This window comes from Thermobia domestica, chromosome 7 (genome assembly GCF_964235325.1).
Source record: "Thermobia domestica chromosome 7, izTheDome1.hap1.1, whole genome shotgun sequence".
NCBI lineage: Eukaryota > Metazoa > Arthropoda > Insecta > Zygentoma > Lepismatidae > Thermobia > Thermobia domestica.
The window spans coordinates 132164402-132191867 of NC_137460.1; the positions used below are offsets into that span (position 1 = coordinate 132164402).

The following is a 27466-nucleotide window of genomic DNA, read 5'->3' on the forward strand; positions in this document are numbered from 1 at the left end:
ATACCGGCCGATTTTCTAACTTTCGGATGCATAACCGGCTCATACCGGCCCACTTTAAGCACTGGGTAGAGCGTTAATAAAAAGTGTCCGGAATCGATCTCCCACTACCAACTTTATTATAAAATTTCTATATAAAAGTATTTTCACAATGTACTGTACAAATCAATCTCTCTAGTATCAAAGGTTAGTTATAGGTGGTCTTTGACCGTAAAGTCGCAGACAGGATCTCCGCAGAGCCCCGAAAGCAGGCGAAGAGGAGTGAAATTAGGTGCCCAAAGCTCCGAGCAAGCAGTGGGTAGGTTAGCTGGCCAACAGAGCACAGAAGCAGGCTAAGCGGCTGAGGTTAGGATTCCCAGTCAGAGCCCCGAAGCAGGCTAAGCCAGGAGAAAGGATAGGCGTAGTCCCGGAGCAGACTAGAGGCTCTGGGGTTAGGTTACTCCTAATGCTCCGAAGCAAACAATAAGAGGGCCACCAGAAAACTGGTACTGAATTGCCTTTGTCCATCCAATTTATAGGGTTCCTTGGGTGGCGGTGGCGCTGCTACTCCGTGGGAGGGGCTAGAAGCCGTCGTCTGCAAGTGATTGTAGATCCATCTGGTGTGGTCTTCTTGCCGAACCATGTGGTGGTGTTTGTAAACACTGACATGTGGAATTGTTTGTTTACAACATCACATGGGATATTACAATATATATATATATATATATATATATATATATATATATATATATATATATATACAGGGTGTTTCAAAACAACACCGACAACGTTTGGGAGGTGATTCCTGACACCAAGATAAGACATAAACTATAGGCCGACTTGGGTGCACAAATGCTTTCTTTCGGAGTTATAAGCTGCCGAAAACATGAAACAAATCGAACTTTAAAGGTCCATAGCTCCAATACTATAGACAGACAGTAGTCGGGTTAAGGTCATTAGGAACTAGTGTGTGTCCTATCCAAATATCAACGTTTCAGAATCCTGCGGTACTTATAAAAATTGTTGCGTGAGTACCACAGGATTCTAAAACTTGTATTTTTGGATAGCGAACATACTAGATCTTAAGTGAAAGCTTGACCCGACTACAGTAGGTCTTATAGTTTTAAAGCTATGGGTCTGTAAAGTTCATTTTTTTTTTTTTTTTTTTTCATGTTTTCAGCAGCCTATAAGTCCGAAAGGAAGCATTTGTGTACCCAGGTTGGTGTATACTTTTTGTCTTATTTTGGCGTCAGGAATCACCTTCCAAACGTTGTCGGTATTGTTCTGAAACACCATATATATATATATTTATATTTATATATAATATACAGGGTGGTAGGTAACTCCACCGACAAACTTTGGGAGGTGATTCCTTATATGAAATGAAAGAAAAAAGTTCTTATAAACATAGGTCGAAAAACATCTCATTTCAGAGTTATGAACCGCCGAAAATTCGAAAAATCATGTTTCGAAACGCCCTGCCTTAGAAACTATAGGACCTATAATAAGCGGTTTAAGGAATTACACAGGAACTAGTATGCGAACTATCTAAATATCCATGTTCACCATCCTCCGTTATCGGCGAAACGAACGCGTTATTAGTACTTAAAGGAGTATCCGTATACCTCAATTTCCTTTTTACAGTTCGTTTCGCCAATAACGGAGAATAGTACAACATGGATATTTAGATAGTTCGCATACTAGTTCCTTTGTAATTCCTTAAACCGCTTGGGATCGGTCCTGTAGTCTCTAAGGCAGAGCGTTTCGAAACGTGGCTTTTCGAATTTTCGGTGGTTCATAACTCTGAAAGGAGACGTTTTTCGTCCCATGTTTATTAGAACTTTTTTCTTACATTTTATATAAGGAATCACCTCCCAAAGTTTGTCGGTGGAGCTACCTACCACCCTGTATATCTATATATCTATATATATATCAAGGAATACTGAAAAAATACAGAAAGAAACGTGATCACACTGACATGAAAATACAGCAACTTTGATCATTCCTAATTAAACATATAAGTTGATCTTGGGAAAGCAAGAAAATGACAATGACATTTTTTATGTCTTTTTTGTTACTGTATTGTAATTGTCGTATAACTTAAACTTCAAATTTTAGCTTGTATTTCTCCATAGTATCTAACATAATGACCTGTTTTGATTATTTTACCACAAACATACGGAGCATAGCTTTTCTACGCAGTATATATATATATATATATATATATATCTTATATATAAAAGAGAACGCACAAATCCTTTGTTCCCTCATCACGCTAATACGGCTGAACCAATTTCTTTCATTTTTGGGGGGTTATTAGGATTTGGACCCTAGATGGTTTTTATCATATCACTTTAATTTTTAATTACCAGTGTCTTGAGATAATTGACCATTCAAGTGTCCATAACGTACAAATCCTTTGTTAGTTCATCATAGGTAAAAATAAACGTATTTATATGCAACCCGCATGACCGTGTCACTCGGCGGGTTAACATAAATGACAGGCGATATAATGTTAACATTTACTGCAATCTACTATGGTTTTTATCATATCACTTGAAAGCGAAAAAGTAAAAATTATCTAAGTAACAAAGTTTATTGCGTTCCGGGGTGACCCCAGCGAAGCGGGGTGAACGCTGCTAGTATATATATATATATAATATGATGAAATCGATCTCTTTAAGATAGAGAAATAAAGTTTCGATGCAAAATAGAGTAATATCATAATCGTATTTCTTATTGAAATGAAATGAAATCTTTCAGTTTTACGTCCCATTTTTGTGCCGAGAAGGTCAAAGGAGACAGTGATGAAGAGAATAATTGAAATAGTGGAATGAAGAAAGTGGGAGGAAACAGGAGAACCCCCACACACGGTGTTTGTCTACCGCAAGCCCACCCGGCGCGAGCTGGGATCGAACCAGGAATCACGTGCATAAGAGGTGAACGCTCTACCACTGAGCCACCACGGCGCTTTATTTCTTATCATCAGTCCACACTTTAGATGTTTTGTTTTAGGAACTCAGTTTAGGATGGGTTATAAATTATGACAGGAGGAATTGCCATATACAATTTGTTACTTTTTAAGCAACTCTCGTTTGATTGACAAAGTTATTATATGGCAGTTAACGAAAGCTGGCCTCTGAGAGATAGCTGCACGTGTTGTAAACAAAATGAAAGGGAAGTTGTTCACCAATCACTGCAGTATTCTTTCATGCTGTTTCTAGGCAACCAAGGTCACTAACCGCGCTGTTGCTGGTAGTTGAGGGTTAAACCTTGTGTGAAATAGTTTTGGTTTGTTGTGGTTTAGTGCATGCTGTTTTAGATATTCTTTGTAAATTCGTAATAATAATTGTTGTTTATGAGTAGTATGTGTATAGTGTGTGTGTTAGAATGTTGTGTTTACAAAATAATGATAAATATGACGACTAAAAATCCTGGAAAAACGAAAAACAAAAGTGATTTAGTATACAAAAGTCAGTCGTGGGAGATGATACATAACTCTCGATGCTGTTTCGAAGATGGTGGAAAGTAATAAATGATCCCTTTTCCCCGTAGGTATGGTGATAAGCGCACTTCAATTGTTTGAAAGTCAGTGAAGGAATTGTTATTCACGCAACTGCAGAAAAAATCGGAGGCACTAACGATAATGCAACGTATCCAAAATACCTGTATACGGTTTGCTTATAATCTCAAACGATCAAATCATTTAACTCCATACTGCAGAAACCTGGGCCTTTTGAAACTTGCTGATAGACGTTATTTGCATCGACTCACACTTCTCTTTATGACTTTGCGATTTGAACAACCTTCCTACTTATTTCAACGTTTGCAACCACTAAATGCTCACCATGATCACAATACAAGATCAGCTGTAAATAAACTCCTTCCTCTCTCCCTACATTCGTCAAAATTCTACTAGAATGCGTTCTTTGCATCCACTATCCGTGCGTGGAATGACCTCCCATCTAACACAAGACAATCTCAGTCAATCAATCTATTTAAGAAGTCGGTTGAGCAGATTCTCCATAAGTCTATCAAGGCTTACTATTTTTTTTTTTTTTTTTTTTAAATGCTGATTTTTATACTTCCTACCTCTTATGTCTTATGTTCACTAAATGTATGTGACTATATTATGTGGTTAATTGTAGTAATGTATGTGTGCATGTGATACGTGTATGCGTATGTATGATTGGGGGTGTTTTATATATTTTATACATATTTTATTATTATTGTATTACTAATCATGATCATTGCATGGTCAAGTGGGAGACAAGGCACGGGCCTTAACTTCGCCATGCAAAATAAGACTAAATAAATAAAGTCTTTTAATATCCCTTACAGCACTTGGCAGAAAAGGTCACAAGAAAGTCCCAGCCGTTGGTGACTTTATGCACGATGCAGTTCGATATGTTCAGACACTACGAACAAAAGAAGTATCTAACTTTAAAAAATGAAATGAAATGAAATCTTTAAGTTTTACGTCCCACGGTTATGCCGGTAAGGCTAAAGGAGACGGTGATGATGAGAGATGAGTGAAATGGAGGAATGAAGAAAGTGGGAGGAAACGGGAGAGTCCCGAGAAAACCCACGAGCACGGTGTTTGTCCACCACAAAGTCCACACGGCGCGAGCTGGGATCAAACCAGGGACCCCAAGCACCGGAGGTGAACGCTCTACCACTGAGCCACCGCGCCGTCCTATCAAACTTTAAATTCTTCCTCGGTTCGTTACAGAAAAATAGTTACTTTATGAATAGGAGTCAGCTCTGCACAAAGTGTTTGAAAAGACAAGGTTTTTAAAAAGGTTTAGTTAGGCTTCTTCGAATTTCCTTCTTACCCCCTCCTCCCCCTACCAGCTTAAAAAGAAATAGCCAGTTATGGGGCTGTGTGCGAAAGAGATATCATAACGGAAATGTTTAAGTAAAGTTTTAAAAGTATCATAAGGGAAATGTTTAAGTAAAGTTTTAAAAGTATAACGTGAAACCGAATAAATCATTTTATGTTGTGCATGCCTTTTTTTCCAGTTATTCTAAAAGGAGGGGGAGCTGTTAAGGCGAGATTTTTTCCGAAATATATGGAAGAAGTAAATGCCCTTGAGTAAATACCTTGAAGACAAAAGTTTAGTGAAACTGATTTTTGATAAGTTTTTTTTTTCATTTTTTATTTTTATTTATTTATTTTTTATTTTATTTATTTATTTATTTATTTATTTATTTATTTATTTATTTATTTATTTATTTATTTATTTATTTATTTATTTATTTATTTATTTATTTATTTATTTATTTATTAGGACTTGAAATGGTTACTTCAATTCATTGTTAGAAGAATGCACAATCTCATCATTAAATGAATAAAAATATTCATGCTGCTAAAGTTCCGGAGTTGATGTAAATTTAAGGTAAAATTATTTTTTTAGCCTGTTCTTTACATTTTTTTCGGTGGAATATTCATATTCCAAGCATTGTTTTTGTTATTTTCAAATCAAACTTTCCAGTCATATTACAATTAAAAAAAATGACTTGTTAAATGTTCTAACTTTGTCGCCAGAGCTGCTGTGTCTATTGCACAACCTTTGGAAACAGTGGCTTCAATATATCACGTGTTCTGTCCAACAGCTAGAAGCCAGCTTTCGTGTTAACTGCGCATTAAAAGTTACGAATGACTCAATGATTCATACGAAACAGTCAGCCTTCCATATAAGGCAAGTAGGGAGCTAGTAACGCTTTTATGAAATGTGTCATATCTGAAAGTAGCTGCTTACTGTCAGCAGTCGTCGAAGAGAAACGGTTGGATTCTTCTAGACTTTCTCCTGTGTGTGTGTGTGGGACCAGAAAATGTTCGTTCAAAAATGGATTTCTGCCAAAATTAGTGCTTCTCAATAATTGTGAATATGAAGCAGATTGTAATTAATATTCTTCCAAATTCTTATTCTTTTTAAGATTGTGAAAAATGATCTTTTCTAAGGTTGACACTTCCCTTCCACTCCTTCCCCTCACCTCAGGCATTTGCAGTTCAGCCCACGCGCGGGAATGAGACTAATCTCGCTCGTTATTCGCGAGACCTGTGGCTGTGTATTCTGACAAGATATAAGAAGTCGGCGTGCACTTTGGAGTGGCGCAATACCTATAAAATCAATAATCATCATCCTTAATATTAATATAATTGAAATAGTATAGTGGCAGTGAAGAAGTAAAATAAATAATTTATTATATTACAGTGCATTTGAACATTTTAAATAGTTTATTGGTGAAAAGTGTCAAACATTATATCGTGCAACAGTTCGCCTCCGTCATAGCAGTCGGGAAATAATTGGAAACAAAGAAAGTAATATAATTAAAATCAAATAATGTGAAATATTATATTATTTCGTTCTTAGTGTGTTAAATAATGATAAAGTTCAGTTTTGTGTTTGTAGTTTTTCTATAGTATTTTCCAGGTAAAGTATAAATCATGATGCAGTGAAACCAATACTTTAAGGCTTCAATAAATAAATATTAATCTTCCAGCTCAGTAAGTAAGACTTGATATTTCATCCGTATTTATTTTATTAGATTGACGTATAAAACGCACTGACTGGATTTATCTTCAGTTATACATAATTTGGAGAATTGTATAATTTTAATATAATTTGAGTTATTACATAGTTATAATTTTTATAATCTTATACTGTTACAATATTTAACAATCAAACACTGTTACTAATTATGGTTTGATTCAAATGTAAAATGATAATTGTTTTCTTAATTATTATTATTATTTTCCTTCTCTTCTTTTTTTAATGATAACAAAATATTTCAATTTTCATTTCATTTCAAGCCTTCCTTTCTGTTCAGTGTGTTATGGGGTATTGCTATTCTTAATAATCTTTTATAAGTGGATCTAAATATTACTATTTAATTTATTTAATAAAAAAGTTAAGAAAATGAAGACAACAATAATATTTAAGAAAACTGTTAATATTGTAAATTTGAATCAAAATGTAATTAGTAACAGTGATTGTTAAATATTGTAACAGTATAACATTATAAAAATTATAACAATATAACAATTAAAATTATATTACAATAATTGTAAAACGAATTCCCCAAATTAGCATAATTCTGAAGATTAACACAGTCAGTGAGGTCGAGACAATATGGCGTCAGGGTTTGATGGGCTGTTTCAAACTCCCATTTCCTACAATTTTTTTCATTTAATACAAGTGCAATTTTAGATCATTTTCTTTTGTAGTGAATGTTTTTATACTATGTGGACGTACCTGGAGTCAACGTTTTTATTATCTTCAACTTATTTACTTTCTAACAATATATTATTTAGTGCAGCCGGATTCGGGCTTATGCCGGCGCCATTTTGGTTGCGACTTGTGCCTTGATTAAAGCTATTTAGTGCAAATAATTTAATACAATTTTCTACTTTGTGACAATAATAGTGTAATAGTTGACATGGCCAAAAGCTGCGACTTAAATATCAAAACCACAAATGTTGTTAATGAATGAGTGACTGAAACGCGGTCAGTGCATTAATCTAATAAAATAAACACGGATGGAATATCAAAATCTTATTTATTGATTTACAAACATTTCCGTGAAAATTATGTGAAATATATACATATTAATTTTATTTCACAGCTTGAGTGCTTCCATGATTAATGAGATAATCAGTACTAATAGTTGAGTATGTTAGAATAAGCTAATTTTAGTATTTGCATGTTAGTTAATTTGATAGTGTATAGGTAGAATCTAGTAATAATTACATTACTATATTGTATCAGGTACTTCGGTGACATTCATAGATCACTGTTTCGCAGTGGCTATAATTTCATACGTCGTGAGATTCTTTGGTGATACTCCAACTCTTTTGTCCTCTCTCTTCTTGGATCGTACTAAAAGCCTAAACTTATCACTCATAGAAGAAGCAAAGAAAAGCAAAATTTCTGTAACTATATAAATTGGATAACCCGGGGAGGCTGGAAATATTTCTTCATATTTTCATCACAAGCAGTTCCGATAATGGTCCTAAGCGAATTAATACTATTTTTAGTGATAATTAATGATTTGTGATGTTTCCATTAAATATATTGGGGTTAGATATACATAATTATTGTATAATTTACTTCAAACTGTATTACTACTAACAAAAAAAAAAAAAATGTAACAGCCATCAATTTTGTTGACAAGGAGGAAATTTAAATGTACTAAATTACCTCTCGAACCTTTCCCCATAACAGGACTCTGTTCTACTTAACGGATCTTCATGTTCCATGCCTACCACTTTATATATAGATACGTTTGTAAATAACTCGTTAACAACAAATAATGTGAGAATTCTTAAAAGTGAACAATTAACGAAATGTTATTACATAATTTAATATTTATTTTTGAAGGCATTACTTTATATTGCAGAAATATGAGTCCTCAACAATTACAGACGTTTATAAAAAGATACTAATTTTTGATACTCATCTCTTTATAGTTATGGCTTCAGAATTTTTATTCATACTTTCAATCAATGTTTTACATAAATTTTAAAAAAAACAACCTCGTCTTCCTAAATGGTAAGGATTTGTTCTATTAATTTGGATTTTGTTGCAGGCCATTTATTTTTTATTTTATTGTCAGCGTGTGCCATAACGATTCGATAGGATTACATGTCTGGATTACTTTCCAACTTTTACTAATGCTGTTGTTCTGTTGTTGAACACAGAAATGTAATCCAGACATGACAGAAATGTAATCCAGACAGCTCGAAACAAATCCCTCACTTACATTTTTGGTCATGACAAGGGGCACCGTCTTGTATAAGTATTTCATCTCCAGAAACCACTCACCACTCATTCGTTGTTAGCACCACATAGTCTGTAATGACCTCTTTACTTGATTTTATTTATTTATTTATTTTCTTTAGCTGTTTATATTTCTTCACAACATTTATTGTGCATGGTTCACACTCCAAAGTACCACTCTAAATCTTTACTTCAGTGAGATATTTAATATGCTATACGGAGCATTCATTTTTCAAGGCTTCTGCTGAGATTGTTTTACATATTGTTGTCTTTTTTCTCTGAATAAATGATACTTCTATCACTTAATACTCCCTAAGAGAAGATATGTGATATTTGTTTTATGTATTTGTGAAAATGAAACAGATACAAAAGATTATCTGAAATAAGTATTTCGATTAATTGCTTTTTATTATTTTTTATTTTGATATATTAATTTCAAAGTAATGTACTGTAAATAAATACAGTACCTTACTTTGAAATTAATATACCAAAATAATTCGCCATTTTTAATATACCAAAATAATATTATTTACCTTTCTCCATTTTTTGAATGGTCTAGTCTCAGTAAAACTGAGCCCAGTGAAACCATTTCTTCATCGTAACTGGGATAGAATGTAGTTCATTGCGGGACCACTGTGTCTTCAAGCCATCTTCAAGTATGCTATACTGCACACTTCTTGACGAAATTTTTGCATTATGCTTATAAATGACACATTTTTATTGTGCTGAGGTTAGTTCCCTGTTCTGAAGTTCTGTTCTTAACAAAGTTAGTCAAAAACCTCTGTTGTAGTTTGCGTTCGGCCACATTTTCTCTTCCGCCGGGCTAGGTGCTTGTGGTTGTTTCAGTTCTTCCACAACACAATAAACACACGACACATTACTTCCAAAATTTTGCTTATTTCAATCTAAATTGTATTTGTTGCTGTTAGTAACAGCTAAGTTTTTCTTGCTTTCAGAGAAGAAATAGTCTTTGTCTTTACCATTTTCACAAGCTTTTTGTCTTGGTCAATTGTGCAGGCAACTGCTACTTGCTTTCATAACTTTGCATCTCCTAATTTCGATAACAGCCACTTCCCAATCCTTATTTAAGCGATATTCAAATAAAAATACTGTTTTCTGGTGGTAATCAATGTTATGTCCATTATATTGAGTGTACCAAAAGATAAAACAGGGAATCACATAGTTCTAAGGATATACTTATTACATAATAACAATAGTATAAATGCTCAAAATGAGCTGTTATTTGCTTCATGAGGATTGAAACCACATCCGAGAATCTCATGAAGTATAAACGAGGTATAACGGAGACTACAGTTATACTATAGATGGAATAATACCGTATCTTGTCCTGAGAAGTCAATTTTGCTAATAATAATTTGCCCACTTCTGCAATTAAGCGGAATTAAGAGATTTTTCAGATAATAATAATAATTTGCTTAAATGTAATTGAATGGATTAAAATATGGGATTTGAATAAAATCATAGGTAATTTTGAAAAATCGTTTTCAAGACTATCCCACTAAGTTCAGAAAAGGAAATTTTTGGAATTCTCAAACGGTGTACTACATGACCCGTATTGCTGTTGTAATTTTTTTGGTGGAATGAAGCTGTACTCTTGGAGTAAAGATGGGTTGCTAAATGTAATACGTTTGTACGAGATGTTACTAAGTTTTAAGCCTAACTATAAAGGAAGCAGGAGGGAGTAGAAGTATAGTGTTATTTTGGTAATGGTGAACCTACATGTCATCCACTGTTGTCAATTGAGTTAGGAAGGGGATTGAATTTTATCCAAAAAAGCTGAATATTATCCTTTGAAATGTCGCGTGCGGTCATCTTTTGGTTAGTGATTAAAAAGTTTGAGTAACCATCTGAAATTTTTCTCGTTCCCACCGGTTAACGGTGACAAGGCTTCCTTCTCAGTAATTTCTCTGATGAACATTCAGTGATCGTTTGTGATACTTGTATTTACTTTGTCAATGTTTTTGTGAATTAGTACTTTAACGGATCTTTCTAGTCGAAGGTGATTTTCAATGCTGGTTTTCTCCCGTCTAAAATCAGCTGTCCATTGCTTCACTAACGTATTTTGTTGCGTTAAACCTTTCTTATGGAGATATTGATTAGCAGCACTTCCCTTCAGTCTCTTTACCTATGTATTTGGTCCGTCACTCGACTGTCTGTCTTCACCTGCAAAACCACATAAAACCAAAACCAGATATTAACACCAATTTTGTGTGATATCCTATGAAGGCTCACTAAATATATCCTAAAAGTTTTAGATGTCTAATTACTAATAGATGCTATAGGATATATCTTAATATAGATGTACCTTTGTACAGCAATATTTTGTTCTGTTTACTGCATTTGTTAAATGTTCTCAATATTTCGACCCTTTCGGGGGTCATGATCACGACTACTTTAACTTCTGCTGCTGGAAACTGCTGTAGTATTTTATACTGTCCTGTAGTATTTTATATATATGGGACATTCCATGTCAAATTAACAAGTCATTAGACTTGACCATCTCAGATTTTTGTAAAAATTGGTGCACAGTTTTATTACAGTGGGAGATGAAAAAATCCCAAATATTACCCCTCTCCTCTTGAAAATGTCTCCATACAGGATGCTCAAAAAATTTCAAGAAAGGGCATTTTTCAGTTACAGTTATTATTAAAAATTGTCATAAAATGGTTAATATGTGCACTAGAGACATGGAACAAACACCATTGGAAAGCTTAAAGATTGCTCTAAAAGTTTTAGTATATTTGAAAAACCTGTACTAAAATAAATATCACTTCAAAAATTCAAATTCAAATTTGAATTTTGAATTCCGCACAGAAATGTCCCTCTGAATTTGTTAAAAATGGTCCAGATTGTATTTCATATGTGTACTAAAACACCACAAAGTTGCATTTTGGGCACTCAATGGGATCCGATTCAACATTCAACATAAATCAAACATTACAAGATATTGACCATGTGAATATGTGGGTTCAGATCGATAACCACTTGCCTGTAGCTATTTACCTACAGCATCAAAGGAATTTATATTCAACTTCATTTGTTTCTTGATGTATTCATTTGAATTTACACAATTATTCACCTTTCGAATTACTTAGAGAGGTATTACGTTTCCAAACATTACTCAATACAGATCATTATTCTTGTTAGTCAGTATGGATGTTTCTAAATTTATATTGGCGACATTGATACATGTTATTTTCATTCCGTTGTTTCAGGATTGCTGTTACAGACATGTGGAAGTGCATCATTGAAATAGGAAAATGAATTTATTGAATAATTGTTTGTACTGAAAGTGTGAAGTGATTGTGAACAGTGTCGCTGTGTTTCATAACACATTTGATTCATATTAAGTTCTTTAACAGCAATCGTGAAACAACGGAATGAAAATAACATGTATCAATGTAGCCAATATAAATTTAGAAACATCCGTACTGACTAACAAGAATAATGACCTGTATTGAGTAATGCTTTAAAACGTAATCCCTCTATAAATAACTCGAAAGGTGGATAATTGTGTAAATTCAAATGAATACATCAAGAAACAAATGAAGTTGAATATAAATTCCTTTGATGCTGTAGGTAAATAGCTACAGGCAAGTGGTTATCGATCTGAACCCACATATTCACATGGTCAATATCTTGTAATGTTTGATTTATGTTGAATGTTGAATCGAATCCCATTGAGCGCCCAAAATGCAACTTTGTGGTGTTTTAGTACACATATGAAATACAATCTGGACCATTTTTAACAAGGTCAGATTTTGTCATTTTATTGGTTGATTTCACATGCAATGTCCCATATATATATATATGTATATAAACAGTATATATATCACGCGTTTCCAAAGAAAGAAAGAAAACTTAACACATTTTAACATTTATGTAGCTACTATCATATCCTTAGCTAAGAAGTTGAAGAGAACGAACAGGGTGTCTATCGGTCACGAAAGTCACAAATGTCACGAAAACGTCGCGAAATCAGAAAATGATCATGAAAGTCACGAAAAAGTCACGAAATTTAGCTTTTGGGTCACGATTTTTTTAACTGTTCAAATGTTAGTATAGATTGGAAAATGTTGTTCTATAAAACTTCAAAGTTCACCACCAAAACTGTTTATGATCAGCTTTAGACGCTACCAAATCGCAAGCAAAGTACGTTTATATCGCATGGATGAAAATTCGGCCTAATTTTCACCCAAATTCGCTCTTGAAAATTTTAGGAAATTTTATGATTTGATAAAGAAAAGGTAACGAAAAAGTCACAAAATTTCACTTTGGGATTCTAGTAGACACCCTGACGAAGCAGTTCCTAACTGTTTTTGTGTGATCACTAAACTATATCATGATCGTGATGTAAATAACATAAACTCTGTTTCGACTGTGATTATCTCATGTAACTTCATTCACTTTCAAATGTTTAAATTTATCATATTTACATTTTATGTGGGGCCACGGTGGCTCAGTGATAGAGCGTTCACCTCTGGAGCATGAAATTCCTGATTCGATCCCAACTCACGCCAAATGGATTTTCCTTTCTCGGGATTCTCCTGTTTCCTTGCACTTTCTTCATTCTACTCATTCTGATCACCACCGTCTCGTTTAGCCTACAGGACATAATCGTGGGATGTTCAACTTAAAGATTTACAGTTTATACACAATTTTTTATCTTGTAATATCATTAAAGCTAATATTCCCTTAATTGTTTGTTCCAGAAACTCAGCAGTAAAGATGCTGAGTTTCTTCTGAAACAAATAATTATGGAAATATTAGCTTTAATGATACTACAAAATAAGGAATTGTATATAAACTGTACATATGATAAATTTAAACAGTTGCATATTAATAAAGAATCATAGATGAGGAAGTTAATGTGGAAAGAGTGACTACGTTACTACAGCATCAAGATCGAGAAATAACTCAAAACTATTACTAAGAAATGTCTCGTTATCTTCAATTTGTTAGTGGATGGATAGATACAATACTAAGTACGTAAACGTTAAAATGTGATAATTACTTTTTTTTTAATACTTATACTTCATTTTCCGAAACAGGAGAGTACAAAACATCAATGAGTTTCCAGCAACCAGAAATTAAAGTGATTGTGATCATGATTCCACCCTAAAAATCTCGCGTTTTCCGTAAATTTAGTCTAATTTCAGGGGGTGATTTTACAAATTTTAATACAATTTAACCTCATAATTTGGACCCTTCCAAAAAACCGTTTTGGGCCCCTCCTGAAGTGAATTCCTGCGTACATGCTAGATCATGGTCACCGAGAGGGTAAGAATATTGGGAATACTTAATAAATGAACAAGAAAATACTGCAATACAAAGGTAAGTCCACTGCTATATTTTACGTGTCTATATATAGCATTTCTTAGTTAAGCATAGAAGTTTTATAACAATTTCTGTATGTTTCACTTGACAACAAAATTATAAGTGTCAGTATTTCGAAGGGGCGGGAAGGAGCTGAAAATAAAGTGGTCTAAGATACGTATATTTAACCTTCAAATGCATTTGCCATGCAGAAGTACCAGGTGAATGAGTTTGTTCTTTTAATTCATATATATATATATTTGTATTTGAATTGGTGACATGTATGGTCTTTTATACAATGTACAATGTATCATCGCTACAGGTGAAGGTGATGATGACTTGATCTCCTGAGAAGACACTCCTAACCAGTTTCCTGTGTGCAGTCACGAAGAAAACTTATGTTGGTACATTGCAAAATGAATTACTCATAGAAGTGCTCCTTTCAATGTAAGTTTCGGTGTAAGCATTGTAGAGGTTCTAGTGATGTTACTAATACAAATTCAACTTAAGTCCGCGCCTTTGACCCGGGTTCGATTCCCAACAGGAGCTCAAGTGGTTCGGATTCCACGTTCATCAGTAGGTCCACGTTTCATATAGCCTCGCTTCTGAACGAGACGTTAAACTCACATCAATCAATGAATCAACTTCAGCCGTAGTGTATAAAATTATATCTAATAATAATTCTGCCATCCAAAAGCAAAATACTTTATGTGTGTATTTTGCCGAAATGGGGTTATTATTAGGAGGCAAATCATCTGACAATGAGACTTTAACTGACAAAAATCAAAAAGCCGCATCTATAATACTATTGACGATATTTATCATAGGTATAAGCATTACCGTGGCCAGAAAATCCTGATTTTTTCAAAACTTTTTTTTTTTTTTAATAGCAGATACGATCTTTTACTTTGGACAGTAGAATAATATATTCTTAGTGTTTTCATTGTATAATGTTGATAGTTTTTAATTTGTTTGTAGACAAGTTATGACTGATGAAATCGAATCAATAAACTCGAAGGTATTAATATAAGATTGTTAATATATATATATATATATATATATATATATATATATATATATATATATATATTAAATATGAAATTTTCAAGATTTAAGTAAGAGGTGTTGGTTGTTGGGTGGAGTTCCCTTTTCAGTTCCAGAGCTACATGAGACGCGGACCCACACTTAAAACTGAAATTCGAACCATCTTAATGATTTCACTGAAATTCAAACCACCTTAATGCTTTCACATTTCAAAACGAAAGATAGTTTTTATTGGACAAAGTAATGCTAGGCTAATAGAGAATCCTACGAAATGTCATTAAAAAGAAAGAAGAAGAAAAAGAAAGAAAGAAAAATGCTACTTACGGCTTTATTACCTTTTGGGATCACCACCTTCAAAGTAGTTCTCTTCGGCATTCACAAAATTCTGCATTTGCTGTTGCCACTGTTGGTAACAGTAGTGGAAGTAATTTTCTGTAAATTGACGTAGGAGGTCTATCGTTTTCAACTTGGCTCTTCAACTGTGACATAACGTGTTCCCTTAAAGCCAGACTTTAATCTCTTTAAAAAAAAAAAAAAAAAAAAAAAAAAAAAACTTAGTGCAAGGTCCGACACGTAAGAGAATGTTTCGTGATTAATGTTTTACGCTCGAAAAACTGCCTCACAGACAGCTTTATGGGCATATGCGTTAGTCTGGTGCAGAATCCATGTATTTTTTCGCAGTTTAGGCCTCTTGTCACTTCGTTGCAATGTTTAGTCAAAACCTTATTGTAGCGTTTTTGATTGATTGTCTTCCCAGGAAAAACCCACTCAAACATACACTTTCGTGAATGCCAAGGAACAACACAAGCAGTGTTGCCTTAAACTTTGAGCGTAATGTACTTTTTTTTTTTTTTTTTTTTTTTTTTTTTTTTTAAATCAAGGCTCTCACTGCTTGTATTACAGCTTACAAGTAAACCTTGAGGTCGAAATTGACTTTGTTGACCAAACTTGGCAGCGAAGTGAGGAATATCAAGAAAGGAGCGTAAGCAAAATTGAAAGTGTTCTGTTGCATAAAGACAGGCACAGTGGTCAAAACCCAAATTGATCAGAATAAGCCACAACAGTGAATTTCAAGTCAGAAGATTTCAGTGTATTTTTAAAACGGGTAAAGGGATGGAAAACAAATCCACGTTAGTAGACACCGGGAGGAAGTCTATTAGAGGAGAGGATTAGATAAGTACAATGGTGAAGTTCGTGTTGCCATACGTTTATATTTGTAAGACATAATGAAGTGGCACATTGATGTGAGTGGGCTATTCTGGTGAGAAATTCACGACGAATCTGTGGCGTCAGGAATGAATGGGATAAACTAGTGTGAGAGAGTACTACCCATATTTTTTCCCATACTAACAAAGAAACGAAAAAAAAAAGTCCTATCTAATAGTATCAATTGCGCATAGATATACACAGATACACACGGAAAGCACTACAAAGAGAATGGATTAAACTTAGTTTCTCAAATTAAACAAAATATATTCATCATTACGTTCACGTGTAATCTCATACAAGACTGGCGAATGCTGCAGTTAACGTTGTGTCGAAAACAAGTGCATTTATTTCTCATCAAATAGGCCAAAATGTTCATCAATTCACTACATTCCCAATTACAATATTTTTGCGCGATACAAGTTTCAAGCTAATTGTGCTCTTCATAAGTAGCTACCTGCTACGTTCTCACTAGCGTACATTAGATTTTCTTGACTTGCATTGTTTCAAAAAGATATAGCTGTTAAGAAATCTCAGAACCAATGAGCCCATACCAGCGTGCCATTGTATTATCTCTTATAAGTATAAACGTCTGGGAACATAGACTTCACCAATGTATTTATCTTAAAATTCAAGTCCAGTTTGATATATTATATGAAATTCTATTTAAAACAATTGAACGAGAGAGCTCCTTCGTGGCTAAACGGTTAGCGTACGCGTCTTTGGCGTGGAAGACCCGGGTTCAATTCCCGGTAGGAGCTCATGTGGTTCTGATTCCACGTTAATCAGTAGGTCCCGTCTCATATAGCCTCGCTCCTGAAAAGCACGTTAAACTCAAAATCAACTCAACTCAACTCAAATCGAACGAGATACAAGATGGCCGACTTCAGGATGGCGGCCATGATAAGCCTACCTTTTAATAAATGTCTACTTCCTTCCTCTGTCTATTAATATGTTTTTGTTTTCCATTCCTTTACTTCTTTTACTAATACATTGAAATTTTTAGACTTGAAACACATTGTTCTGGCTTATTCTGATCAATCGGGTTTTTGGCCACTGCACCTGTCTAAAGTTTACTTACACTCGTTTGTTGGTATTTCCCACTTTGTTGCTAAGTTTAGTCAATGAAGTCGATTTCGAAATCGAAAGGTTTACTTGTTAGTCTCCATGCCGTAGGTAAAAATCCATGTTTCGTCGAAGGCACTTACAGATTCCAAAACGTCTGGTTTATTTTCGATGCATTGTAGCATGTTCGATGTGTTGACGACACACGTTTTGTTCGTGCGAGAGACTTTTCAGTGTAACCCTGGCACAGATTACGGGACAGGACGTTTGGGCGCCACCATTTGGCGCGGACATTTCGGTGCGAGGTACATAATAAAAAGCACAATTTACGACATATAAAGTAAGCTAGGCACTTAAAATTAAGCTCGAATCAAGATATATATATACATTTTCTACACTTCTATTTTTATCTCACCTCATTTATCTATCTATTTTCTATCTCTATCTTATTTATTCATCTAAATTAAATAGTTTAATGCGTTTGTGGCATTTGTTGCCTAACCTCGTTATGGATTGATTTTTCGCTTGTTCACGATTCTTGTACTTCAACATGGTTATCTAATTTTTGTATTATATAAGAAGGCTAGGAAATGAAGGAATCAGACGAACTGTAATAATTTTCTTAATGTTAATTAAAACATATTGATTTAATTTTTGTATTTTATTTTTCTAAAGTTAATAATTACATACTTATGAATATTAAAATTTGTTTTCTTTCGTATTACGTTTGCCAAACTCTTCTCTTTCTTAAGTCCAATAAAGAACTACCAATAATAGATTTCCGAGCACTCGAGCTGAGGGAAGTGGCCCTGCGTAGCGTAGTCGCTAACGCTTTCGCCTTATGTGCGAGCGGTCCCGGGTTCGATTCCCGGTGGGGGCACTCGGTCCAAAAGTGTAACACGCTCTTTCAGGCCAGCCACCCTGAATGAGGTTTTCCTAGGTTTTCCTCATTCACAGGAGGCAAATGTCGGCGTGGTACCTAATTTATAGGTCCCAGGCCGCCTTCTTCCTTCCCTTTCCCCGGATAGTGTGCTCGCCGAGGGACGTCATCCCTCAAACGTGACGGGCTAAATGGCCTTAGATGCCGAGAGCCCAGAAATCTAAAAATCCTAAATCCTAATCGAATTGAGAGAAAGATGTTAATACAGAGTGTCTAAGACATTGAGTTTAGGAACTGCAGTATGCCGTATTTCTGGCATCTTTTTTATTATTATTATTAACATTCCAATATAAAAATCAAAACTTAACGCACTTTTTTTTTCGTTCCATTTAAGCATTTAATCTGCATTAAAGAAAGTGTCAAAAGGAAAAAAAAAAAGAACGGTTTCAGAGTGAAAAATAATTAAGTGTACATATATTGATCATTTAGCCATTAAAAATGTGTTTAACATTCACACTTATTGCATAACTACAGTAGTAGGCCTGCTTTAAGTCTTTTTTAATGGAATAGGCTCACTTTGTATGTAATGCAGTCAATCATACTAGTCGGGTCTACTTACATTTGGCTTGAAAAGTTATCAAATAAAAAGCACACACTGGTTGAAACTTAAATTTACAAAATTTATTTGTTAATTACGTTTTTAGAATTTTGAAATTCTAGTTTTCTAGTATGTAAAACAAAATCCAGTATAATTCAAGGACTTCCACTACAGTAGACACCTTGTGATATCTTGATTCGAACTTAGTATTCAGCGCCTAATACAACGACTTTTTAATTTAACTTGCGCCCAAACGTCTGGCACCCAAACGTCCAGTGCCCAAACGGCGGCGCCCAAACGTCACGTACCGCGCAGATTATCCCCATGTTCAGTTTTTCTGTGATATCCGTCAAATAGATCCACCTTGCCTAAGTTCACTAGTTCAGCCACTGCACGCACTCAGTCTTCGATCACTTCTGATCACCTCACGTACTCAGTTGATTTGATATTGATAACTGAAGACCGTGGCCTGCCTTGAGTATTTTCCTTCTCGGAGAATCACGTATGCTACTGAAAGAGTTGTACGCTGTGTATACAAGTGCCACCATATGCGTCGGTCAGGATTCAGAATGTTTCAGTTGGCGAACGTTGGATTAATCCTTTGTTTTAGTTTTGAACTTTATGTTAATTCTTTGTTTAGTTTCGAACTAGCATTTTTCCGATACATCACGATTACATGTGTTCACGGTGTAATCTCTCACTCGGAACTCCCAAGTCGGGCGAGTACAAACTTTATGCAGACGGAGGGGAAAGATGCTGCGCCAACACAAACAGATTAATTTACTGTAACTTGTTCCGTTTATTAAATCCAGTACTTCTTGTGTGTATCACACTCTGTATGTTACAAGGGATTAGCACTATCGGTCAGAAAGCTACTTCTGAGTTTTGGTGAGATGCTAAAGGTATAATCTGCAATGAGCTATTGCAAACCATGGTATATAATTAGAAAGAAACGATGCAAACGATGGTATATAATTAGAAAGAATATCCATCGTAGTGTGTTCACGTAGGTTTCCGACAATATAATTTTTACTCCTGTGTTGTCTTATTACACAAGCTTGAATAAAGAATTTGAACTAATAAGCCAATGACTTTTATATTCGACGAATCTTAATGCGTAATATTTTTATTTGAGTAAGATGTAAGGGGTACCAGCATTTCTCTCTCTCTCTTCAAATTGAGGATCAGTGTTTACAAATTGAAGACGTTAGAAGTCGTAGGGTGATAGCCAATGGTACAAGTTATCAGTATCAACAAGAGTCTAAATGCGAGTAGATATAAAGATGCATCTCTAATGTGCTGATTTCCCAGGTGGTTCGTTACACTGATATACAGATATAAGGGAAAGTGTGACATTTTCACTCCTGTCATATCGACATGAGTCATTTTCCCTTATCTATCGATTGTACTTCTGGGCCGTTTTAAGGTAACTGCGAATAATCTGGAGGCACGGTGACTCAGTGGTAAATTAATTGATTTCGGGTTTAGCGTCCGAACCTTGTGGAATCCCACCGAGAGTCAAACCTCCGCACCGCACCGAAGTCTCGTACGCTAACCATACAATTACGACGCAGTTCAGGCTCAGTGTAAGAACGCTCATTACTGGTGCGGGGGCTCCCCGGTTCGATCTCAGGCCATGTGAGTGTGGTAAACAGGATGTTGTCCGTATGCTTTTTTCTAGATTCTCCCGTTTCCTCACATTATCATTCCATCCATTCCTTTCATAATCATTCACTTCTATTAAGAGGCCTGATCACTGTGAAATTAAAATACCGCTAATTTTACAGTAATTATGTGATATCTTCAAATAGACAAACTAATCGAAATGTGGAATAAGAGCGCCCTGGACAATATTATTTTGCATGACGTACCGTTATCACTACTCACCTAGTAGCTGTCCGTTTGCAGCCATTTAGATACGTGAAAATAAATGCCGATTTTCAAAATGGCTGAAAACCGAAAGCAGACAAGTGAGTCCTGATAACAGTATCTCATGTAAACTAATATTGTCTAGGGCGCTCCATATTTCGATTATCTTTTATCTATTTGAAGATATCACATAATTACTGTAAAATTAGCGGTACTTTAATTTCGCCGTGATGGGGCCTTTTAATCAGTCGTCTTCTTTAGCCTAAGGGGCACAACCGAAGAACGTGAATCTGAAAAATGTCATTTTTCATTTCTTTTAGTGTTTGATATGCGCCGTTTTGAAGTATTATAGAACATGGTGTAAAGTATTTTGTGAACATAGTATGAGGAAAGAACTTGAAATTACGTTATTAAAAATCTTAATTCAGTTTTATAGATGGTCATTTTCTGACTCTTGTTACAAAATAAAAATTACTTGGTTAAATAAAAATTACTACTAAACCTCGTTTTATTGTGTTGATTATTAATGAGTTACTTTTATACACAGTAGAAATTGGATTCAGTTGGCTAAGAATAAAAGTCAATGGAAAGCTTTTTGAACGCAGCATTGAACCTCCGTGTTCCATAGGCCATAGAGTTAGTTAGTTAGTTAGGGTTGCATATGAGATACTGCAGTACGTAATACATGGTCTTGCTACGTCAAAATGTAGAAAAGCTGTATTTATAATGTTGGTATTTTGGTATGTATAGGGAAGCGTATGAATGAAAAAGTTTTTTTATTTATTTTTATTTTTAAGTTATTTTGTGGTTTGAGTGTCGCCTTCTCATCCACCAATAGAATTGTTTATGATTTTAAATTACAGAAGATATAATTCTTATTGATCTTTATGAAATTCTAGCCTTCAGCTTGCTGGGGACTTCGTCGAAGACTCCTGCATTTACTCTACCTGCAGCTTCGCATTTCTTATATCCCTAACATATCTCTAACCTTAAGGAATTTCGAAATATGGCCTTCTTATTATAACAATTAACTCTTACCCTTCTTTTCTTTCTGCCTTTTCTTCCCTTCTAAGGAAAACATCAAAAAACGCTGAAACTTGTTATTTTAAATTAAAAACCTAAATACCAGTTTTCAAGCATGTAACATAAAGGCCCAAAGGGGTATTCCCAGAGCTGGTAAAATTTAAGCATCTTAGGAACCACTTTGACCCCCCTCTAATCTTTATTCAGTTTTAAACACCAATACATTCATTTAAACTAACACACATTATATATACAAAAACAATAGTAAAATGCAATGGTACTTCATAAAAAAAATTGTATAGTAATAGGTGTATGTATAACTCTGTTCAGTTCCCCTTCTCTCTCTTACTACCTTCGTTCTGACTGTTACTTCTATTATAACACATATCATACAACCTTTTAATACTCATAGTTGTGTAACCCTCAATAAAATATAAAGTTTTAATAATCCAATAATACCCAAACAGACAAGTCAAAAGCTAAAAATATTATCAAGTACACCACAGACCAAGTTATGAAAGATAAAGCATAAATAATAACAATAAAAGAAAAGAACTATCTAAAATTGTAATAAATTTTTTTCAAAAATTTATATACAGCAACAACACCATTATAACAACAAGTAACATAATAACATTATCCAACCAACATTTCCAGTATAAAAAGACAATAAATAAATATAATGAACAAGAAACCAATTATTAAAATACCTAAACTCATTAAAAGCCTTTGATTCTGTTATATATAAACAATCGTATCAATACTACATTAAAAATTTCTAAATCATCCTTGTTTGTAAACTAATAAAACTAGTTGGTATAATCTAAATGCGCATTTAGAATTTCAATACTTGATTTCAGAGCTAATACAGCAATACGCTTGACAATAAAATTAGGCACATTAAATTCTTTCAAAATTTTTTTAGCACTTTTGCTAATTGCTCCCCTGGAACCAATAATCACCGGTATTACCTTGAATTTCTTGTTATCATTAAATTTTTCCTTTAAAACTTCATATTTAGTAATTTTCTCTAATAAAGCTGTCTCTTCCATATTACCTTCTTCAAATCGAATAGTAACATCAAGGATATATCTATGGGTGAGATTTTCAACTACGAGATCCGGTTTCAGCTTACCCTTACTGGTATCGAATTCTAACTCTTTGCCAGTTCTAAACCCCTTAATCTGACAATGCTTCTCCAGGATATTAACCACTTGATTTGTGTGTAAATATACGGCGATTAGCATGTTGAATACATTTTCCCAAAACATGGGCCATAGACTCAATCGGTTCCTTGCAAATTCTACATTCAACATTTAAATTTGACTGAGCTCTAGCCAGAGCTACCCTAACGCCATAAGTGTTTGTACGCTTCTTCAGTGCGTCTATAAACCGGTTATCCGGAAGAACCTCATTGTCAAAAAGGAAACAATTAGAAATAGAGTCATTATGAAAATACTGAATACCTTTCCCTTGACTTTGCTTCCCCTTCCATATTTCAAAACATTTATCTTTTAACTTTGACTTCATTTGATTTAACACTACTAAATTATATGGTCTTTCGATGTCTAGTTTCTTTATAATCTTATCTTCAATTTTATAATTATTATTTCTTTCTTTAAGAGATTCTAATTATTTCTTTAAGAGATTTCGAGATACGGCCATCGTATTTTAACAGTTGCAACCACGACTCTTTTTATTTTCCTGGATCTTTTTCTTCTGATGTAGGGGAAATATCAAAAAGAGCTAAAACGGTCTAATTATTTTAAATGAGAAGTCTAAATACCAAATTTCATTCTTTAAACTTAACAGATTTATATGTCCATCTCATTTTAAAATTCCAACCCCTACTATTTTTTCTTCCAATATATATATATAACACGTCTTTAATTATTTTAAATGAAAGATCTGAATACTTTTTTTTCTGTCTCTAATCTTAACGAATTTCGAGATATGGCTATCCGATTTTAACAATTGTAACACCGCTCTTATTCTTCCTTTCAAGGGCAAATATCAAAAAATTGTGAAACACGTGCCTAAATATTTTAAATGAGAAATCCAAATTCCTAATTTCATGTCTCTAACCTTCAGAGATTCCGAGATATGGACATTTTATGATAATTGCCACCCCTCTTTCTCTCTCTTTTTGACTGTCGAATTTCTAAAACTCTTCCTTAGTGGGACCTTACATTACAAATCCTATGCCCTGTTCAAATTTCAAACTTCGAGCTTAAACGATTTGGCCTGAGCGTTGTTCAGTCAGTCAGGACTCCTTTTATATACCGTATATGCGCAAATATAGGCCACACCTAAACTTTTGACACGAGATTATAGAAAAAAAGGAAATGTCGAGTATAGCCTGCGGTACTAAATTTACGAGAAAGTTTAATTAGACAGTACTCTGAAATGTCTCTTTCTCTCCTTCTCCTTCTTTAACTCTCGCGTAACTAAGGATGACTCATGAAGATGGCCTTCTTTATGATAGTGATTCTGAACAGCATTCTAGATCGTCTAGCGGGGGTAAAGAATCAGACGCTGGTGATGCTGAAATGATGGCAAGTGATTGTGCGTGATTTGGTTGTGGGTACAAACAAGCTGACACATTTTTGCAAAGGAAAGTTTTTTTTTTTTTTTTTTTTGTTTTGTTTTGTTTTGTTTTGTTTTCAAGGACAGCTACTGTATATAAATATACCGTATATATTACATATACTGTGTAACGAAGATCGTATTCCTGTTAATAAAAGTATTAAGTGTACAAGTGTTTTGCGTATTAAGTGTGCCAGTGTCACGTGTTACCAGTATCCAATGAAGATGACAATTTTTGCGAACAAGATAAGTCTTTGATGGTTTACAAAAGTAACTGCAGAAACTTGTAATGGCATTAATATGAATCCAGAAGATACGTGTACATGTCATTTTGAAAAAGACAATTTATGATCTGAGGGGGAAAAAATCTCGATTATAGGCCGCACTGTGATTTTTCAAGCCAAAAATTTAGGGAAAAAAAAACTGTGGCCTATATTTGAGCAAATATGATATAGAGACGGTAGGAACCTCAGTTTTCCTTGGAAGAAAAGGGGAGGGCAAGAAGTGTTGATTTTGCCCTGGTCTGGTCTTACGATTGACACGAAGAATTAAGTTTCCTCATCGTAGGTGATGATTTACTTCTAAAATAGTGATTTCAAATTCAAAATCTTTACCACATTTACATTGTATACGTATATACATTTTGTTTTCAGTTCTCTTCTTTTCTTATCGAGATCTCTATACTTACAGATCAGCAGATATAACCGAAAGTTTATCAGTGTTTGAAAGCATCGTATGTGAGCCTAAAATAAAGTCATATTTGGATAATACTGCTGTCCAAGTAAAGATTGAAACGGATTTCGATGAAAATGCTATGTCGTTAGAAACTAAAACTGAAGTGTTAAATATAAAAATTGAGTATTCTCATGATTCCCAGAGCAAAAATTTTGACTTCGATGCTGATAATAAAAATGTACGTAGTGTAACTACGGAGAGTGCAGACTTCGAGACCAATCCAGAGTTACAAAGTGAAATAAACCAATCTTATAATCACTCAGAACAAACTTACCCGCACACTAATGAGACTAATAAACACGGTGAAATTGAAAGTTGTTGCACATTAGAAACAATTATTGATGGTGATACGGAAGAAAGTGAGAATGTGCAAATTAATAACTATAATGAAAGGTAAGTAAATATAGATATAAGTGTGAGCTTAAACACCAAATTATCAAGCAATATGGATGTGTAGTTAATGCATGCAAAGCGTAAAGAGTTGATTTGCATTCGACATTTCGGAAGAAGGTTAGATAATTCCATTTCTACTAGGGTGGTATTTTGAACATTGTATCTGTAACTTCTTCATCCAGTTTCAAAGAGTTATAGCTTGGAAATGGCTTATCGTATTTGAAAAGAAAAAAGTGTCTACAGTTCGAAACAAGGTGGTCTTAAATTTCGTTTGAGTGGAGAGAATTTGACTACTGTGCAGGAGTGGCACGCTCTAGTGACATCTCCTGACAACCATCAGCCAACTCGCCAATTCCCATAAGCGATATTGGAAAGACTTCGACTAGACTTGATCTGTGACGTGCGACCGTATGAGGCCACATTGTACCTTTGCAAAGCGAAACCTTGATGTAGCTACAATTATTTCGCATTTTGCAAAAACTTTTTGTTTCTTTCTTTTAAGGCAATACAGTACTTCGAACTTAAATAATGTGTGTAGTGTATTTACATTTGCATACACGTTCTTTTGAAATTTAAACTTTTATTTCAAATAGAATTAGCGGTTTTTAGGCTATAACACTTCGAAATTTAGGTGAATATTTTAGAGACACCCTGTGTTTTTATTTTAGTTTTTATCAAATATTGAAAATATTGCACTAATGTTAATTTCTTAACACAGAAGATGCACTTACACTAAGTTATTGAGAATTTTTGATATGTAAAGTTAATAGTGCTATATATGATGGTTTAGGTATAAGACCTCGCTGGCTAAAGTCTCGTGGGACGAAATCTCACATAAAACAAAACCTCGCCAGCGCCAAATCCCACTCTAACGATTTCTTGAGTGTGGAATTTTCAGTATATTCACTGTACAGTGAAATCTGTATAGTATAAACAGCGTGTACAGTGAAATCTCCATTAGCAGACACCTCAACAAGACTAATAATTTTTGTTTTCCCTTGCAGAAATATATGTATTATTACAGAACAGAACCCTCTATTACGAAGACTCAGATACGGCCAGTTTTCTTTCTCCCCCAATAACCTCTTCATAACGGACAGAAGCTATTTTCAGTTTCCAAAAGTATTCAGCACAAAAACATTCAAAATAAATTTGAGTACTGTAGAGTAATCAGAAAATCATTTCCTCACAAAACGACTTTGTCCTAAGTCAATTATCTGGTGATCTACCATACAGAACAGTTGCAAGCTGTAACTGAAATTCCTTTTTTCTCTGTCCTCTTTTCTCAATAAATTTTTAGAATTCGATAATGTGTCATGTTCTTATAGCCTTACTTTTAGTACTATCAATATGTGAATTGAGGAAATTTTACAGGGGTTAACATGTACTTCAGAGCAGATTTTCTTCCAGAAACTTTTGCTATGTCAAAATGTGTCGGCTTGCATTAGGATCTAGTATGTATAGGAATAATTTGCATTTTGCGGATTTTGCTTTATATATAAACAAAGGAACGTAAAAGATTCTGAGTAATTTTGCAATAACTCTCTAGATTGTGCGCACTACCGTCTGCTCTAGCATATTATGAGGGTATACTGTTGTGGTAATGCTACAGTTGATCTTAATTGCTCGATTTTTACTTTCTTCTATTGTAAAGAACATGGCCACACCGCTGACAGTGTGTTGCAAGAAAGAACAAAAAGCAGTCTTCATGCAATAAAAGTACTGTATTTGACAGTAGATCTTCCGTTTGGTGGAAATTGCTGGCAATCGTATCACTATATCGTGGACTGTTAATTTTGCACCCCTTTTCCTGATAGTGTTTCGGCACAGACCCTTTTCACTTAAAACACATGTTTAGCATTCCATTTCGCGCGAAAGTTTGAACCTTTAATTTCTTTCTTATTACTGGGTATGAGTATTTTCACTTTATACTTTCTGCATGGATTCTGGCTCACAGGGTTTCAACTGCTG

At 34.3% G+C, this 27466-nt stretch overlaps 1 protein-coding gene and 1 non-coding gene across 5 annotated transcripts in view; both read left to right on the forward strand.

Moving 5' to 3' along the window:
- LOC145690397 (uncharacterized) overlaps window positions 1–27466 on the forward strand; it is a 145251-nt gene that overhangs the window by 23143 nt on the left and 94642 nt on the right. For 3 of the 4 annotated variants that reach the window (XR_014132206.1, XR_014132207.1, XR_014132208.1), the window contains one exon: window positions 14419–14543. The gene's annotated coding sequence lies outside the window, so the exon portion shown is untranslated. Of the gene's footprint in view, window positions 1–5267; window positions 5376–14418; window positions 14544–27466 lie in introns of all 4 variants that reach the window. The other variant, XR_014132205.1, reaches the window with a different exon arrangement.
- On the forward strand, window positions 18218–18291 carry TRNAI-UAU (transfer RNA isoleucine (anticodon UAU)). The gene has a single exon. It is a non-coding gene; the product is annotated as a tRNA-Ile (tRNA).